Source organism: Podarcis tiliguerta (genome assembly GCF_965153285.1).
Source record: "Podarcis tiliguerta genome assembly, chromosome: 17".
NCBI lineage: Eukaryota > Metazoa > Chordata > Lepidosauria > Squamata > Lacertidae > Podarcis > Podarcis tiliguerta.
In genome coordinates, this window is record NC_139550.1 from 18,289,303 (window position 1) to 18,308,280 (window position 18,978).

Consider the following 18,978-nt stretch of genomic DNA (forward strand, 5'->3'; position numbering starts at 1 on the left):
TACAGTCCAAAGGCAGCATAGTCTTGGTTAGGATAGCTCTATCATTCTCTAGTTCAGGGGTTTGTCATAAAGTAATGCAGGTGGAACTTACGACAAAAAAATTGCAGGATGCAGTAATCCTGTTCAGGGTTCTAGCTAGCTGCATTCTTACAGGATTCACCATTTAATTCCCTCTCATTTCTCCAGCTATGTTTCAGAGATCAGTGGTGACACCGATCATGTTCAGTCCTCATTGGGGTAGTTTAGGTCCCCCTCCCTCCCCACTTCTGGGAATCTTGTCATTCCCCAAGAGGTCTCCTCTGGTGCTTGGTTTGCGCCCTTTTGGATTCGTAAGGGTTCACAGGCAGACGAGTGTGTTATTAGTAAGGATAGCTCAGTTGGTACACAAGGAGACTCTTAATCTCAGGGTCAGGGGGTTAAAGCCCCATGCTGGACCAAAAAATCCTGCATTGCGGGGGTTGGACTAGATGATCTTGGTGGTCCCTTCCTGCTCTACAATTCTATGATTCTATGTGGGATCTAATCATTCAGTATGGGTGTTTCCAGACTCATTGGTGGGAGGGGGTTCAATTGCATACTGACAACTTCACATTGCAAAATTAAAATAGATTTTGCACTTTTAGGCAATGAATTCACTTCCAAAAATAATCTGGCATTTTGGGTGCTTCTAGACGACCGGCCTATTGAGCATTCATCCTGATTTGCTCGCAGGGAGATGAAACAATGCTGGCTATTTAATGAGCATCCATTCTGCTTTGTTTGCTGAGAGGTTAGATGGTGCAAAACAACAGTTATCCCACACTTTCCCCATCACTTTCCTGAACCACAAAAGTTCCAATCTTTGGGGTATGTAGGTTTGTTGCACAGGCCTCCCCACCCATTTTAAGTGTTCAAAACTGTATTTGCCAGTATGTGATTGAATCCCACCTGGAAATAGCAACAGTCTGGAAGTGCCCTTTGCAGGAAGGAAAGTGACTGGGAAAGGCACTGGAACGTGTGAGACAGCAGTTGCTTGATGTAACCTCTCTGCAGAAAAATCCCAATGAATTTTCAATACACAGTGGGTGTTGAATCACCCCCTGCAGACTTTGCACGAGCAAATCAGGATGAATGCACAGTACACAGGTCATCTGGAATGACATGTACACAGATAGCCCCATTTAAAAAAAAAAAAAAATCCAGCAATATAAATAGGATTTTATAGAGCTGGTCACAGCAAATTTGTGCATGCAGTACACACACAAAAAAACACAATTTATATGTAGCACCCTATTTTTTTTGTAAAAATGCCCCAAAGTGGCTAACAAACTGAATACAACCAACCTCCACAAATACCACTTTTTCAGTGCCACCAATTTTAATCTGGAGGGAGAACTGTCCCAGGGATTGGATCTGCAGAAAATACCGCACATTACGAAATCAGCTCCCACTGTAACACAGGAGTTGGGTATGACTGACAGCTAGCATCTTTTTGAAGTTTCTCACACGAAACTATTGGTTTCTGAACTGCTGTTAATGAAAGAATCCTGGCCTGTAAGAAGGACAAGTGAATTGCTAGACGACTGAAAATCTTTAACAGAGAGTGTTGCCATTATTTCAGAATAGCAACAGGATTCTGGGCTTGCTAAGGCCATATTTGCTTGCTGTCTATCCCCCAGCCTCCAAACTCCGGGCTGAGGTACAAGGGATGCCTTGGTCTTACTACATTACTACTGGACTAGGGGGAACAGGCTAAACAGCTTTACCTGGTTTTTATTTGCTTTTATCTTGCACACGGTCTTCTGCTGCCCTTTAAAAGGACAGCCACTGACCTGCTCGGGGATTTTCTTTTCCTCTCGAGGCTTCTGCACCGTGTACAGATGGAACATGATATTGCCTTTGCCATGGAGAATGAAATACTGTAATCCAAAACATCACAGGGCAGCTAATCCCTTTACATAATTGAGGCACACGCCCATTGTTAAAATAATCTGTGATATCACATGTAAATGGTTAGGGCCAAACTACATGTGACATTCAGTTGCGTGCATAGCCTGATCCTAATTTTCTGCCTTTTCTTTTTTTAAAATAAAAATAAAAGCCAAAGTCTAAGATCAGTGTGTGTGTGTGTGTGTGTGTGTGTGTGTGTGTGCCCTCGTGCGTGTGAGCACGCTCTTTTATATACGCATTGATTTTAAAGAATTAGATATCTATCTGTCTATCTATATATATAAAAACTTGTACACCCTCCCAATCGCCTTTTGCTCCTTTCCTGTTTTCCTCTAGATATCACCCCCTCCCCCAAAAAACCACACTTCTCATTGCATATTGCTCTTCTTTAGTTAGCTGCTCAGTTTGCAATTAAAACAAAAACAAAAAAGCAGGGTCAGACCCCCCTTTTTGAGTCCATGGCTCCTTTGACCATCTACATTCTTTCTGTGGCACCTCTGTGGGGCTCAGGAGCCAAGTTATGTCACCCTTTGCCTGAAGGGCTAGCATCCTCTCACCCTTTCTCAAACACCCTCCCTCAGCCTTCTCTCCTCTCTCCTTGGGAGTCTTCTGGGTAGCTCCTGCTGCTGCCCCTGGTCTCTGAGCTTCCCCCTTCCACTCCAAAGAGAGGTACCTCCTCACACTGCCCCACAGGGGCCTGGGAAGAGAATACCCCCAGCCTTAGATTGGCCAAAGGTTAAAGTGAGGCCAGCACCTTACCTTAGGAGTCATCAGTGGCAGCAGTGGGTGCCAGTGGGTGTAAAGGTTTGCCTTCAGCACCAGACACTCAGCTCCCAGGCAGGCCTTACACACAGCAAGCACAAGAAAGGCCAGTGCATTGTCTGTCCATTCCCAACAGCAAGGGTTCCAGCACCTCTCAGGTGGGCTCCATTGCCATTCTAAGGGAACACGGGGGGGTTTCCTGTGAGTTCTGGCACCTCTTTTCCTAGAGGAATAGCTTTGGCTACAGCCACTGCGCAAGGGAGGGTGGTGCTGTGGCTGGGATTGCAACCTGCTCTGTACATGTAGACACCTTGCAATATTTAGAACACATAATTCAAAGTCATACAGGGTTGGTGTGACCCCATTCTCTTCACCACACAATCTGTAATTGTATGAGGGAAGAGCACCCAAAGCTAGGGGTTGTTGTTGTTGCTTAGTCGTTTAGTCATGTCCGACTCTTCGTGACCCCATGGACCGGAGCACTCCAGGCACTCCTGTCTTCCACTGCTTCCCGCAGTTTGGTAAAACTCAGGTTGGTAGCTTTGAGAACACTGTCCAACCATCTCATCCTCTGTTGTCCCCTTCTCCTTGTGCTCTCCATCTTTCCCAACATCAGGGTCTTTCCCAGGGAGTCTTCTCTTCTCATGAGGTGGCCAAAGTATTGGAGCCTCAGCTTCAGGATCTGTCCTTCCAGTGAGCACTCAGGACTGATTTCCTTCAGAATGGATAGGTTTGATCTTCTTGCAGCCCAACAGATCTGTATATCTGTCTCTTGGGACTCCTTCCCAAGACATGCCTCTTTCTACAAACCCCACTTATCCCTGGCTCTGCTCCACAACCTTGTTGACCATTTTTGCCTGGCTGGATTTGGTCCTTGAACCGTGACATTGCCTTTTGGTTTGCTTACCTGGGTGGAGAGACAGGGGGTGGTGTTTGTGTGTGCAGAAACCTCTGCATCTGCATGGCAGGAATTTGGACTACTAAATAAAGGAAAGAATCACCTCTATTGTTTTGCCTGCTTTTGCCCATAGTCCTGCCCATCATTGGCATGCGGCCTTTGGAAGATTTCCCACAAGGGAATGCTCACACCCGGCTGAAAATGATGCCGCACCCTGGCTTGAGATAATTCAGAATCTCGCCTTTGTGGAAAATTCCCACTGGAATCAGTCAGCTATCTATTGTTTAGCAAAACTTTGATGATGCATGGGATATCTCAGAGCATGTGATAATACGACCAGAGGAGCATGATAGCTCCTGTTTACTCACACATCTCACGGGCAGACTTTCCAAAGAAGGAAGAAACAGGCATTGCCCCAAAAAAGGACAAGATAAGGAAGGTAAGTTTGGACAAAGGACTAACACTAAAACCCTCCCTGATATCGTGAAGTGGCAGCTAGACAGAAATGGATGGATGCGTTTTGAATTACCATACTGTCTCTCTCGGTTTAGTCTTAGCAGAAATTTGCTCTTTTCACAGCATTTATAACTATCCTTGAAATTGCCGATGCCATTAAACATTTCTAAGAACAGAAGGTGAGCTGCCTGAATCAGTGGCCCATCTGGTCCAGCATCCCATTCTCACAGTAGCCAACCAGATGCCGGGGGGGGGGGCGCAACACCCCAAGCAGGACCTAAGCACAAGAGCACTTTCTCTTCTTGCATTTCCTCACAACTTGTATCTAGAAGCATGCTGTCTCTGACAATGGGGATAGAACTAATATAATCCCTATATTCTGAACAAAATGCTTGTTTAACCTGGAGGTAGGCTGTATGAATTGTGTATTGCTTTGCAATGATTTGTTGGATCTCTGGACCGTAATAAAGATTGATGATGATAGAACATATCCATCAGGTTTAGCAGCCACGGAGAGCCTTGCCCTCCATGAGTTTGTGGGATCCCCCCTTAAAGCCATCCCAGTTGGTGGTCATGGCAGCTGACATTAATGCACCTGCTGCCCATTGGCTCACACTGTCTAATGGTAGAGCTGGTCGTGATTCTGAGTTTAACAGCTGGCCAGGTCATATTTGATCACTCCTCCAGCCTCCCCCATGAAGCTCAAACTCCCACATTATATATTCCTTCACTTTCTTTTCTCCAGCTGAGCTTTGGGTGCCCATTATAAAGTGATTTCTGGAAGATCCTTAGAGGCAAGAGATGAAGGGGAGTATAAACAGCGGGTGTTAGAATTGTGTCTTGACCTAACAGCAGCAGATACACGGCTCCATGGAAGATTTTATTTCCCCTTTTTCTTTTGTCTGTTTCAGAGAAATTCCTACTAGTTTGGGGTCAAAGATTTTCTCAGAGGATAGCTGAGTTGATATTTAACCTAGCATTACATCATGCTGAAATGGATATTGATAGGGAGGGGGGACTGGCTCCTTTCTGGAGGCAGCCTCTGCTCTTCAACTCTTCCTTTTCCCACTGATGAAATCAAATAGACTTGCTTTGTGTGGCTCCAAATTATACTTGTTGACACTTATTAAAACTTTTGGCTCAGACCTAATCGTTCTTAAAAGAGGGGAAAAAAAGATGTTCAATTGAGCAGCTCCCCAACCTTGCATGCAGGAGCCCCCAAATTCAGTTCCCAGCATCTCCTGGCAGGACTGGGAGAGAGACCGCTGTCTGAAATTCTGCAGAGCCATTGCCAGTCAATATAGGTCACTGGTCTTCAATTGGTGAGTCAAAAGCCATTAGTGGGTCAATTCCTTGGGTTCCTAAGAAGCCTTAGTTAAGCAGCCATATTTCACTAGTGGAAAGTGCCCAGCAAGGAAATGATGATGATGATGATGATAATGATTAATAATAACAATAATATTCAGTGCTATTTTCTTCTACAAAAAGAGGTGCCGGAACTCACCATGAACACCTCCCTTGTTCTCTTATAAAGGCACAGGTAAAGGACCCTGGGACAATTAAGTCCAGTCAAATTTGACTATGGGATGCAGTGCTCATATGGCAATAGCACCCACCTGAGTTCCACCGAGTTCCAGCTGGAAAAAATGCAATCATTGCTAGTTGGCCCAGCTACTCTGGATGGCTTCCAACACATGTAAAAGCATAATAAAACATCACACTTGAAATTCAGGAAGCGTTAATACACAGAGGTGCCAACCTCACATTTCATATCTAAGCAATTAATTTTCTTGAACTGATTTCTATCAGTTTGTGCTGAGGGCTTCCATCACAGATTTGATGTTTAAAACACTTAGAGAACAAACACCCTGCCACCTAGAGAACAAATATCAGGAAGCAACTGCCTACCAAACAAAAATATAGATTCATCTAGAAAGCCTGCCCCTAATAACTGCCCAGTATATTTCATTACCATAGTCTTACTGCACAGGGCAATCAATGCGTATTGAGAAACATAAAGAAACTGGGAGTTTCTTTCTCCCCACATGTTCTGAAAGACTTGCGAGTCCCACAGTGCTACTCTTTCTACACTTTTGGATCTACCTTGGTTACCAGAGTTTCTTGTTTTTATCCCTCCATGCCAAGGTAAGGTAACTTCACATGTCAGGGGCACCAACTTGAATAAAATATTGGGGAAAGGTAAGCCCCAACCCACATAATCAATCACAAGATGTGGCGCACCCCCTCTTTTCAATGGCAATACCCACCAACTTTTGGGGCCCCAGCCCCTTCAAATATGTTATCGGGGGGCCCAGAGGGACCCTGGCTCTTAGGAGTTGTCTCCTATGTCACAGGTCCATGCACACAACTCATTTCCTAGCAGCTGAATTCTCAACATGATGATTTTCAGCAGAATGTATGAACCAATGGAAAGCCCAGTGCTTTAGGTGAGGCACTATGAAATTCTGTCTGTGGTGTTTGATCTCCCCGATGACTCATTCACCCACACAAGTCACTACTTGATGCCGAAATCTTCAGGTGATAAATATGCATCTCTGAAGCAGCCCTTAGATAGCTCATCATTCATGGCACGTATTACCTTCTGGATCAAATAGGAGTGGCCTTCCTCGTGAATAAACAATAACCAGCCCATCCTGACCTGGAGTCAAGATGTCTGATGCCAGTTTGAGTTGTCGAGAAGTGAGGAAGCAAGCGTGTGCGACTTGCAGTCGTGTGCGACTTGCAGTTTTTCCTTTTCTCGCTTCTTCTCCAAATCCTCTAAAGGGATGTGAGATGCAAGAGACTCTTCGTGGCATTGCAATGATAGTGGCACAACTGTGAAATTGGGATGGAAATGCTTCACTGGTGCTCAGTAAGCCAGAAGGCCAAGTGCTTGGGTGAGATGGTGTTTTTAATAGGAATCGTGTTATGCTGGTGACATCTGGGAGGATTAGGAAATATGTATCTGGAAAGGAGCTTAGTCCAGAAGGCTGTGTGATCAACCATATCTATCTTTTCATGATGTGGATATGAAGCCACTATACAGATTTAAGGGCATATCAAGGAAAATGGCTCCATGTGAAACAAGCTTCTAAAAGCCTTGAAGGGAAGCCAAGCTGCTCTTTGCAACAGCAAGACATGGGAGTGATAGTATGTGCTGTTCATACAGTAATGGTCATCTCCAGGCTGTCCGTATTTTGCAGGAGGGATTCAGCTTCACAACAGAAAAGTAGGCTTGTGCAAGAAGTGGGAAAAAAAATTCTCAGTCGCCTCAGTGCCACAAATCTACTTAAAACAAACAAGCAAACAAACAGACTTTTTGCAGCTAGGAAAGTGAGGGGAAAATGGGCAGAAAAGTGTGAGATGGACAAATGATAAGCAGGAATATTTATAAACACTTTGCAAGCAAATCAGAATAACATACCGTCCAACATTTCTCCACTGAAAATAGAGACATGCTATTCCATGCCCTCCAATATTTCTCAGATGAAAATAAGCATGTCCTAAGGAAAAGTGGGACATTCCAGGGTCAAATCCAAAACAGGGACAGCTTCTGTAAATCTGGAACTGTCATTGGAAAATAGGGACACTTGGAGGTGTAGAATATATACAGACCCTCCAAGTGTTCCTAATTTCCAGGGACAGTTCCAGATTTACAGAAGCCCTCCTGTTTTCGGATTTGATCCCAGAATGCCCTGCTTTTCCTTAGGATGTCCAACATTATCATCGGAGAAATGTTAGAGGGTGTGGAGTTATGCAACCCACAAGCCAAGGAGATAAGTAGCTATACAACCTTTAGAAGACATCTGAAGGTAGCTCTATATAGGGAACTTTTTGATGTTTAATGTTTCATTATGTTTTTCTATATGTTGGAAGCCGCCCAGAGTGGCTGGGGCAATCCAGTCAGATGGGTGGGATATAAATAAGAAAATGATGATGGTGGTGGAATAGGACGTCCCTATTTCCCTATTTTCCTTGGAGAAATATTGGAGGATATATAAATATAGGACATGGTCTAACCTCTGGATAAACTTTGTGCAAGCAAATCAGGATGAATGTTCCATAAACAAGCCATCTGGAGGTGCCTTATGTCTCACAGGCTTACAGCACAATCCTAACCATGTCTACTCAGAAGTAAGTCCTATGGATTTCAGTGAAGCTTATGCTGGTTTTAGGACTGTAGTCTAAGTCTTCAGTTTTTTGTCTGGGAAATCTCAAGCAACAGCAGAAAGAATTCTTACACCCAGGGACTTAACTTTCATACAAGCTCCTCCACCGGAGGGTGACAGGCTTTTCAGCTTGCTGAAATTGGCCGACGCCTATTGAATTCAGGAATGGCATTTGCTGGGTCAGATAAAATTTTATGGCTGGAGTCTATCCTGAGTCATACCAGATACTACTTAACTCTCTGAGTCATCTCGGTTAAGTTAATGAAAGCATTTTCAGCTTAAAGGAGAGTTTGGCACAGGAACGTGTTCCGTGTTGGAGATAAGATCTCATTCCAGATATTTAAGGTCATCAAAGCTGCTATATTAGTTTTGGTGAAAACATCGTTACCTACTTTCTTTCCTTCATTGCGGTTTTTGTGTTCTTTTTATTTAGCAAAAGAGGGTGAGAGAGCTATCATGTGTACCCATCTTTCATGCTTTGTTTATCAAGCCCGTGGATCTGTTCACACCATCCAGCAGAAACGAACGATCACACCTCATCTGGGAATATCTTTATGCTGTAAGAACTACTTCTAAAGAAATATCCCAGACTGCCCTGTGATGCGCCAAGCTCTGGTGCTTATTCCTGATGAAGTCATCTGTTGAAGCTGCAGCCTTGCCCTGTGGAGGTACTGCAGTTCAAAAAAGCAGCAACTCTACATAGGGCTGGGAAAACTTCCCTGTCTGAAAGTCTGGAGAGGTGCTGCCAGCCAGTGTAGATGGTCCAATGATGTGACTCAGCTTCCCATGTTCCTCAGCTGCAGCATGGCAAGCTTAGGTCCTTGAGCAAATCTCATGATAGATCTGCTCTCTCAGCTAGTGGATCTCTTCCAGACCACCATCAGGAGCATGGCTGGGAATGGCTCCACATGCTATTCCAGGAGGCAGACACAAGCCCATTCCTACCTGGTCTCTGTAGGCCTCCAGTCGATTGTGCTGAGAGGTAGAGGTAGAGGAAAACAGGTGAGGTGATGGCGAGGGATAAACATTGAGTGGAGCCAATCCAGGACTCTCTCTCTCTCTCTCTCTCTCTCTCTCTCTGCCTGTCGCTTGTGCCATTGCACCATGCCAGCTTCTACCTCCTGGTAAGCAGCAAAAATGCAGCCAGCAGAATGCCAGGTGAGTGTCTCTGTCCAGCCATGCCATCCGTCCACTATTGTTATAAATAGACTTTGTGTGGCTGATTTATCAAAGGCAGCTATTGGATCAGATGAAGGGCAGATGGCGTTGCAAGGGGTTAACAGCAAAAATCACCTCCCTCCCTGTTTCACTGGTGCAATTTTTCATTGGATAAGAATGGTTTTCCTACGAGCAGAGGGATGCCTGTTGTGTCTGTCAGATGCTGTTGGATTTCAATTCCTAGTAGCCCCAGTCAGAAGAGCTTACAGTCAGAGATGATGGGAGTAACAGTCTAGCAATATCTGGAGGCCACTGTGTTAGTGACCCCTGGGGCAAAAATAATCTAACATATTGCTACATATACCATATTTTCCCATCTATAAGGCGCCCCCTTGTATAAGATGCCCCCTATTTGGGGGGACTCCAATTTAAGAAAATGGGGGGAGATCTATCCGTGTATAAGACACCCCTAAATTCTGGACATTATTTTTTAGGGGGGGAAACCTAGTCTTATACATGGAAAAAAGCAGTACTCCTCTTTACCACCAGATCCAAACTGAAAGTGGTAATAAGAGGAGCATCTATGGACAAAGAGCTCACAGTCTCTTTTGACCAAATAAGAATGGGTTAGAGAACCAACCAGGAAACACCCCCTTACAATATCATCAATTAAGTCCTGAATTTCTGAAGCCAACATCCACATTTAATAATAAACAGATTTCTAATTTTTTTGAAAATTCACCTGAATTTTACAGGAAGCAAGCTATCCTCTAGAGCAGAGGCAGCCACAGCCATATCTAGGCTCCCTTGTACCCTTGGCAAGATGATGTATTGGTGCCCCTACCTCTTGAGCCCTTGGCAAAGAGATATTGGCCACACAATGTGGTGGAGGAGCAGCCTTGGTAGACATCATATCAAATGGTCGGGGATGATGGGTTGTGGTCCACAAATCTCGTGACCACAACATTAGCTTCAGAATCTAAGGGAAAGCCGCTTTCTGTAGTTCATGTTCCATTAGATGATGCTTTAACACGTTCTTGGAGAAATGGTGAGAGTTGTCTGTACCAGACGCTCTCCACTTGCTCTTCTCTATTTAAAGTGGCTATAATTTTGCTCTGCCAGGTGACTATTCTGTCATTTCCAATTGTCGTCGGTAACAATATACAATTACAGGTGGCCAGCTGGTGTTATCAATCCATGAAATTCACTCAGTGCAGCCTATGGGGGGATATCAATTGGAACAGTTCAAATGTGCTTTTGAAAAACATCAATAAAATCAAATCTATATAGCATAGTATGTGTACCCTCTGCATTATAACCTGGGGGGTATTTTCTCAAATGAAACATAAAGGAGGAACATGTTCAGCTGTTTGGGGTGGGGATTTAGAGGACAAAGTTGTATCTTTATTTCCTACACAGATGTTTATAAAATTAATGGTGCATTAACCTTACTCCATTTTACATGATGACAGAAGCTCAAATCTAAGGCCCAATCCAAACAGGGCTGTAAATAATTTGATTTCTGCATCGATGAAGTCTTGCAATACAGTGGCACCTCTGGATGCAAACGAGATCTGTTCCGGAGCCCCGTTCGCATCTTGAGCAGAATGCAACCAGTGTCTGCGTGTCTGCACATGTGCGGGTCACAATTCGCCACTTCTGCGCATGTGCATGACATCATTTTGAGCATCTGTGCATACGTGAGTGGCGATACCCGGAAGTAACCCGTTCTGTTACTTCCGGGTCGCTGCGGAATGCAACCTGAAAACGCTCAACCTGAAGCATATTTAACTCGAGGTATGACTGTATTTATGTTTCGCCATTTCTTTCCCCCTTTTCAACCCATACTCCTCAGGAGTAGGTTTTATATCTGGCTGGAAAATGTGCAAGTAGACTCATTCAAAAGGATTTCATCTGACATGACATGAGGAGGGATGAAATCCTGTCTGCGGTCTCACATTGTAAGAGTCATTCACTTCATGCTGTAGTCATCAGCCAGAAAATAATAGGCACTTGGTGATAAACAAATCCCTGTCTCACAGCAGCCATTCAGCTTCACTTCCTTCTACATTGTGATGTAGGACTCAGGCTTTTGTAAATTTCTGGTCAACTGAACTTCTACACCTTTAACTGAACTTGGCCAGATTTTCAAAGATAGCAGAAGCTTCACATTCCCATTACCTGAAGCCATGATGTGGGAGTCTGGGCCTGTTAATCCTTCTTAACTTCAGGTCACTGTGCTGTAGGCACATCTTTGGTTGAAACACCAGAACTTAAATCAATTAAGCAATGCAGCAGTCGTGTTCTGGAAGTAATGACCCCTAGAGAAACTTGGTGAAAGCTAAAATACATCACATCATTTGTCTTTCAGCTCTTGATCTCAGAAGTTTCCATTTTTCCTTTTATAGCCATAGCCATTACACAATGTGCTGGAGAAGCTGTGCATGCTTATTGTCTCTCCAGAGCATAGATGTGAGGTAATCTTTAGGGATGCAGAAGGCTGTCCGAACCACTAGCCAAATGTGTCTCCATGTCATATAGCACTGAATTAATTTGTATGTGTTGCAATAATGTTATAGAAATTGCCACCAACAGAATATAACATACATGTCCAATGCAGTGGTAACAAACAAAATGGCGGAAGAGAAGGAATTACCTTTTTTTTTTTTAGCAAACTCTCTTTGTATTCTTAAGTGAGGCCACTTCTAGATTGTCAGTATTTTGGAGGAGGGTTTCCAGTGCATATTGGGAATTTAGATTTGCACAATTAAAGTGTATTAAAGCAGTCTGTTGCCCTGTCACAACAAACCCACTTAAAGTAACAAACATGGACTTTTTGCAGTTAGGAAAGTGACAGGATGAACAAGTCATTGGGAGAAATTAAATGTAGTGCTAAGCAGATCATTCGGTTGGCGCACTGCTACAGGGGATATGCCAACTCCCCAAACCAATTAGGGTAGTGTGGGTAGCCATGGGGACAGACCAGTTGCACTAGTGGAAATCCTTGTGAAGTACAATTGTTTAATTGCACACTGAAATGGAAAATGCCTGTATTTATATTGCTGAAATGTTTAGCATTGGAAAATTCCATTGAAGCAGGTTAGTTAACTGTTGATGTTCTCTGCTCTTTCACGTGAGTGTTTAACCTTAGATCATGTGATTAAGATATTCAATTACAAATCTTCATTTTGAAGGGAGCTGCCTCTTTGAATATGCATGTGCTTTATACAACTTTCTGGATGTATCATTGATTGTTTTTGTATCTGTTTTGAAGAAGTTCTCGTTAGTAAAGCTTTGAATCATATTTATTGGTCTGGACAATTTTTATTTCCAAAGGAGTCAGTTTTTATGCATCCAATTGCTTTATGCTGTCCAATATCAGTATCTGCAATAGTCTTTGAAGGACATTCCACTGATGGGGCTTTTTCGCCGTATCTGGCCCTTAGGCCAATCAGGATGAATTCAGGGTGCATGCTCACTATTGTATAACCTACCCTCAAAAAAATCAGAACAAATGCTCAGTCATGAATGGGCACAGCCTAACCTCTGTGGAAGCTTTGTGGAAGCAAATTAGGATGGCTGTTTAATAAACAAAGCATCTTGAGGAACCCTGAGTTCCAGATAGTTCTTGTCTAATGAGCAAAAATGAGCTGGATCTTTTCCAAATGAAGACCACAGCAATGGGCATATGGTTTTGTACTTCTGGTGCCTTTATCTTGGTTTGCAGCTGCATCATTTGTTCATTGTTTTATAGTTTCTTTATAAGTAAGAAACCGGGGAAATTTTTGTTGAAGGTGCAACATACAGAGAGATCTAGAATAATAAATTAGTTCCTCATCTCTCCAGTTATGAGTAGTGATCAGTGCTGGACGTTTTACTATGTTTTTATATGTAGTATAGCTGCTCAGTGTGGCTGGGAAACCCAGCCAGATGGGCGGGGTATAAATAAAGTAGTAGTAGTAGTAGTAAAAATAATAATAATAATAATAATAATAATAATAATAAATTTCTTCGAACCCTCCCATGTCTTTTCTTCTGTGTTGATGAAGTCCCTCACTCCCACCCCCTGAGTTGAACAAAGATAATATATGCCCTAAACTGCTTATAAAGCCCTTCATTTTAGATATAATGACATTAGAGAGAGTTATTTTGGAAGCATATGTAATCACAGAGCATTTTGCGGTGTTTAGAAAATGTATCTATCCAAAGGACAAACTAAATGTGCACCGACAGCATGTATTTTACACACTCGAATGGCCTATATTACTACAATTCTCTTAGGAACTATAAATTAAAAGTTGTAGATTTCATGTATGCTTAAAAAACAACAACTCATACTGTCTCCTTTCATTCGTGGTTTGGACAAATGCCCAGGACTTCAGATGCACATCCAAACTTAACAAGTTAAAGTTTTCTTTGACCTCGAGTTGCATCATTGATCGGTTGCATCATGGCGATACACACACACACACACACAGCTATATATGAAAAAATCCCATGGGAACAAATGAGCTCTCAAAGCCTCCCCCCCCCCTTTTAATGGCCTTGTAATAGGACAGTTCCTATTATATTTTGCCATCGGGATAGAAGTGAGGAGTGAAGGGGAAAGCCCTTCTAGTTAGCCTTTGCTGTTTAAGCAATGGGGAATCGATTTTGGCCTGGCTACAGCTTCATCAAGTAAGGCTGGACTCAGTGAACATTGGAATGGTCCCAACATAACATCTAGTTTTAGGATGATCAGAACCAGATAATGCATGCAAAAGAATTTCTTCTCCATAACTGCCCTGAAGGCCTATCTTTTCACTCAGTTGTGCTGCATTCCATAAACCGTATCTTGTATCGAGCAGCTGTTATTTGTACTTGCTAAATGGACCAAATAAGTATTTTAGTACGGCACCTAAGGGAGTAATCATTTTACACCCTCCAAACATATCATTTCTGTTACCGATTCCAGTATTATTACAGGGCCTAGGTCTGCCTTTGAAAGTTGCCAAATTATATAGTTAGTTCATTGCTCTTTAAAGCACACAACTCATAATATGCATTTATAGAAATTACAGGTCTTGCATAGCTTGAGGAATAGGCTTTTGAAGTCTCAGGCTCAAACTGCACACGGTGGCAGTGGCAGGCATGTTTTATTCAACTCTGGCCAGTTCCAATCCCAAATAAAATGGGGACTACAGTTCATTTTTATAACCAAAGGAGCAAGCAGGTGCAATGTACTGAAATCCACTGCTTGCTGCATTGATGGGCAACCTGTGTCTCTCCACACATCTCCAACAATCAGTTCCCATCAGACCCAGGTAAGCTCCACCCTGCATAAGCAATCATATGGCACACACACCATTTGAATGCCCATTAACCTTTTTGGGCGGTAGCCACCTAAAAATAATTATTGTCCCTCCGCCCCTCCGAAGGAACCTCAGCCCCTCGGAGTTGGCTCCTATGATCAGTGGTGGAGCTTCATGCTTCGGCACCGGGGGGTGGAGAGCAGATGGGGGCGGGGCTGCCACATGTCCCAGGGGCAGGGCAGGGGGCAGCCATGATGGCACCCTACCGGGATCGCGCTGCTCCCCCCGCACTCCTCTTCCTCCGCCAGTGCCTATGATCCCACTTCACAGGGAACGCTGGAAAATGTGCATTTGAGAGGGAGCATGAAAGCTTCCATTTGCTGCAAGGGTTACATAAGCAGGGAGGTAAAAAGGGCACGTGGGCAGTTTTGTGACTTCCAGGGTAATCTCTGAAGAGCGAAGTGGCTGCATTGGGCGGGGCAGCTGCTGAAGGACAGCTTATCCCACCGTGCCCACAAAGTTCTCTACCTGCCCACAAGTTCTCAACCTCTGACGAACTGGCCTGTTGCCCTCAGGTAGAGGGGAAGATGCCCCATCATCAGTACTGAAGAAAGAACCAACTTCAAGTCTGGTCAGATTCTGAACATGTAAGGGGGCACCATCTTGTCCATTGTGTCAGGCACCAAAATGTATCGGTTCTTCTCCTCCCAGCCCCCAGAACAGTTTGAGCTTGAAAAGTCCTCCAAAGATGTTCCAGCTCTGGTCTGGTTACACCTGCCAAATTTTTGTATCCTATGCAACCATTAAAGCTACAAGTGTCCTTTGTTTCTTTTGTCAGTTACCTGGTTGTCCTGGGAGCCCTTCAACTCTTATTAAATAACTGTTGGTCTATACTTGAGGTCAAAAACTTATAGTCCCTGTACTAGAATCGACCCACAGTTTGCCTTCCCACAAGAGAGGTTTGGGGGAAGTAACACTTGTGGTTAAAGATTAAATCTCAGCTTATTTACTTTGGCCCCTTCTCAAAGTGGGCTTCCAAGAAATATAAATGCTGTCCTGGTCCTTGCCTATTCTAAATCCATGAACTGCATTCCCTTTTGATCATCCATCTCATAGTCAGATCTGTTCTCCATGCCAGTATTTCATGTTTTTTTTTTTATATGTCCCTGCCGTCATACCTCTGCTATGTTCTTAGCTTGCCTTTCAGAAAACAACCATTTTTTTCAATGCATGTGAAAAAAGACAAGCCAAGCCTCATGAATGGCTAGAGATGTCACCAAGCGTCATCATTCTTTGGCTTCAAAATACAAATCTCTGCAACTTGTAATAAAAATAATGCAAGCATAAAGACGCCCAGGTTATTTTCCAGCTTGGATTTTAATTGTAGGACTTCCACCGCCACCCTTGTTTCCTTCTGCACTTTTGTCCCAACCCAAATCAACCCCGAGGGGACCTCATCCATCTCTATTTGAGATAGCTTTGCATAGTGCTGTCTGTGAGATAGTTAAATTTACATCAGAGAGAGAGAGATAGAAAAGAGAGATTGGGAAATGATGTCATCAATGCATAAACTGACTACAGCAATTATACATCACAATCCATGAGAACCCAAAGAACACACAAGAGGACTCTACTTGCCAGAGCAATGCTTAATGAGCAAATGATTTATTTGCAAAGCCTCTCAAATTCCTTTGGGCGGGACGGAGAAAAGTTTGTGGTATTTAAAAACGAGCTGTGCTCTTTGACTTTTTATTGACATCAGACTGGTGGAATCTGGTGCTTTGGAATCAAGAACATCATGAAAAAAAGCAAATAATGCAAAAGAATACTTTTTTTTTTTTGGCTTCCAACACAGTGCAAGCATCAACCAGCACATCATTATGGTGTATATGTTGCACCGCTGCAGATTTGTGTGTTCTGCGTACGTCTTTCTCAAGAGCCTTTGCAATTTTCAGTGCTGCAATATAAGAATATGTTTGGTTTAATGGCAACGTTTACCCTGAAATGAGGCAAGGCACCTGAATCATATTTCAGAAAAGCAAAACCTTATTCCAATGACTTGTTGTCTAGGATTAAGCAAACCGTTTTTCCCCCCATTCCTGAAATGAAAAAGAAAGAAAAGAAGAAGAAGGAAGATGTAGCCAACTTGTTTTCTCCTGCTCTGGAGGGTAGGACTCGAACCAAGAGCATCAAGTTACAAGAAAGGAGATTCTGACTAAACATCAGGAAGAACTTGAGTTGGCAGCCTCACTCAGGAGGTTGTGGACTCTCCTTCCTTGGATGTTTTTAAGCAGAGGTTGGATGGCCACCTGTCATGGATGCTTTAGCTGAGATTCCTGCATTGCAGGGGGTGGACTAGATGACCATTGGGTCCCTTCCAGCTCTCTCATTCTATGAATGGTGTAATCATTTTTTCTGCTTAAAAACGCATTGTTCAACCAAACCTGGGTTTTCAAACTAGGACGAACTAGACAACTCTTAGTAGGCTCTTTAGCCATTCACTGTAAAATACACTGACTACATGACAATTAGGGCTGCCCTGGTAATAGCATATTCACAATGTCATAATCAGCATGTCTACTCAGAAGTAAATGCCACTGAGTTTCATGGCAGCTCTTCTCAGGTAAGCGTGTGTGGGTGTGGGTGTAACCTAACAGGTTCAAAACAGCTAATGAAATAGATAAAAACAGTACAGTGGTACCTCGGGTTACAGATGCTTCAGGTTACAGACTAACCCAGAAATAGTACCTTGGGTTGAGAACTTTGCTTCAGGATGAGAACAGAAATCATGTGGCGGTGGCGGGAGGCCCCATTAGCCAAAGTGGTACTTCAAGTTAAGAACAGTTTCAGGTTAAGAACTGACCTCCAGAACAAATTAAATTCTTAACCCGAGGTATCACTGTACTTTTTTTCCTAAAAAATTGTTTGAGGTACTCTCATTTTCCTACTCATATTGAAATACTGCCCTTCAGTGAGGCCAAACTTAGACTCACAAAATGTTTAGGGGTATGCATCCCACTGCACCCCCCAGGAAAAAAAGCACTGGATAAAACCTAACAAGTATTCAGCTCCTTTGTGCATTAGGACACTGAGGTCCAGTGCCGAGGGCCTTCTGGCGGTTCCCTCACTGTGAGAAGCAGGGTTACAGGGAACCAGGCAGAGGGCCTTCTGGGTGGTGGCGCCTGCCCTGTGGAATGCCCTCCCATCAGATGTCAAGGAAATAAATAACTATCTGACATTTAGAAGACATCTGAAGGCAGCCCTGTTTAGGGAAGTTTTTAATGACTGATGTTTTAATGTATTTTTAATCTTTTGTTGGAAGCTGCCCAGAATCTGGCTGGGGCAACCCAGCCAGATGGGCGGGATATAAATAATAAATTGTTGTTGTTGTTGTTGTTGGCTACTCAGACTACCACTTGCTTGCGGCCTGAGATGGGACTTGGGTTGATCGTTTGCCGGCAACTTTGAACTGCCTTAACCTTGGCCCCGTCCCAGCATGTGCCTGCAGCACCTTGACCGTGAGTCAGCCTTTGCTACCAACGCCACCACCCTTACCCAGCCCTGCGTTCCTGCCACTCATGCCGCACTTCGTGGCAGCCTCGAACAACTGAAATGACATAGTATCACAGGACTGTAGAATTGAAATAGACCACAGGGTCATCTAATCCACCCCCTTGCAATGCAGAAATCTTTCACCCAATGTGGAACTTGAACCCTTGACCTTGAGATTAAGAATCTCATGCTTTACGGACTGAGCTAAATATTATTCAAATAATCTGTGCTTATTCAAAACTACAGCACATATTACAACGGTGTCTTTTTAAAAATGAAACGTTCAAGTCTTTTGTCTGAAAATCGTTCCAAATATTGAATGAGAATTTGGACGTGATTCCCTTTCACACATCAGATTTCTAAGAAATGGATCAGCTTTCCCCCCCCTAGCGAGGAAGAATTTAATTGATTCTAGCACTGCCATCTCCTGGCCCTCTCATGCAATTCTTTTAGCCCTTCATTTAAATTGATGTGCAAATGATGGGAACGTTTTTTCTGCGTATATGAAAATGAATCAAATGACCTATATTTCTTTCATAAGAACATCCTACGTTACTCAAGGATATAAGTTAATGAATGATATAAGCTGCATGTAGACATAACGTGCAGACTGTTTCAGAACAAAGTGCTGGGGGGAAACTCATAGCAAGAAGAACAGATTCTTGAGTGTAAAAGTAGAGGCATGGCATCAATGCAAAAGAGGTGCACTGTCTGAAATTTATACAACTATCAAAGATGCAAGACATCTGATTTCTTTTGCATC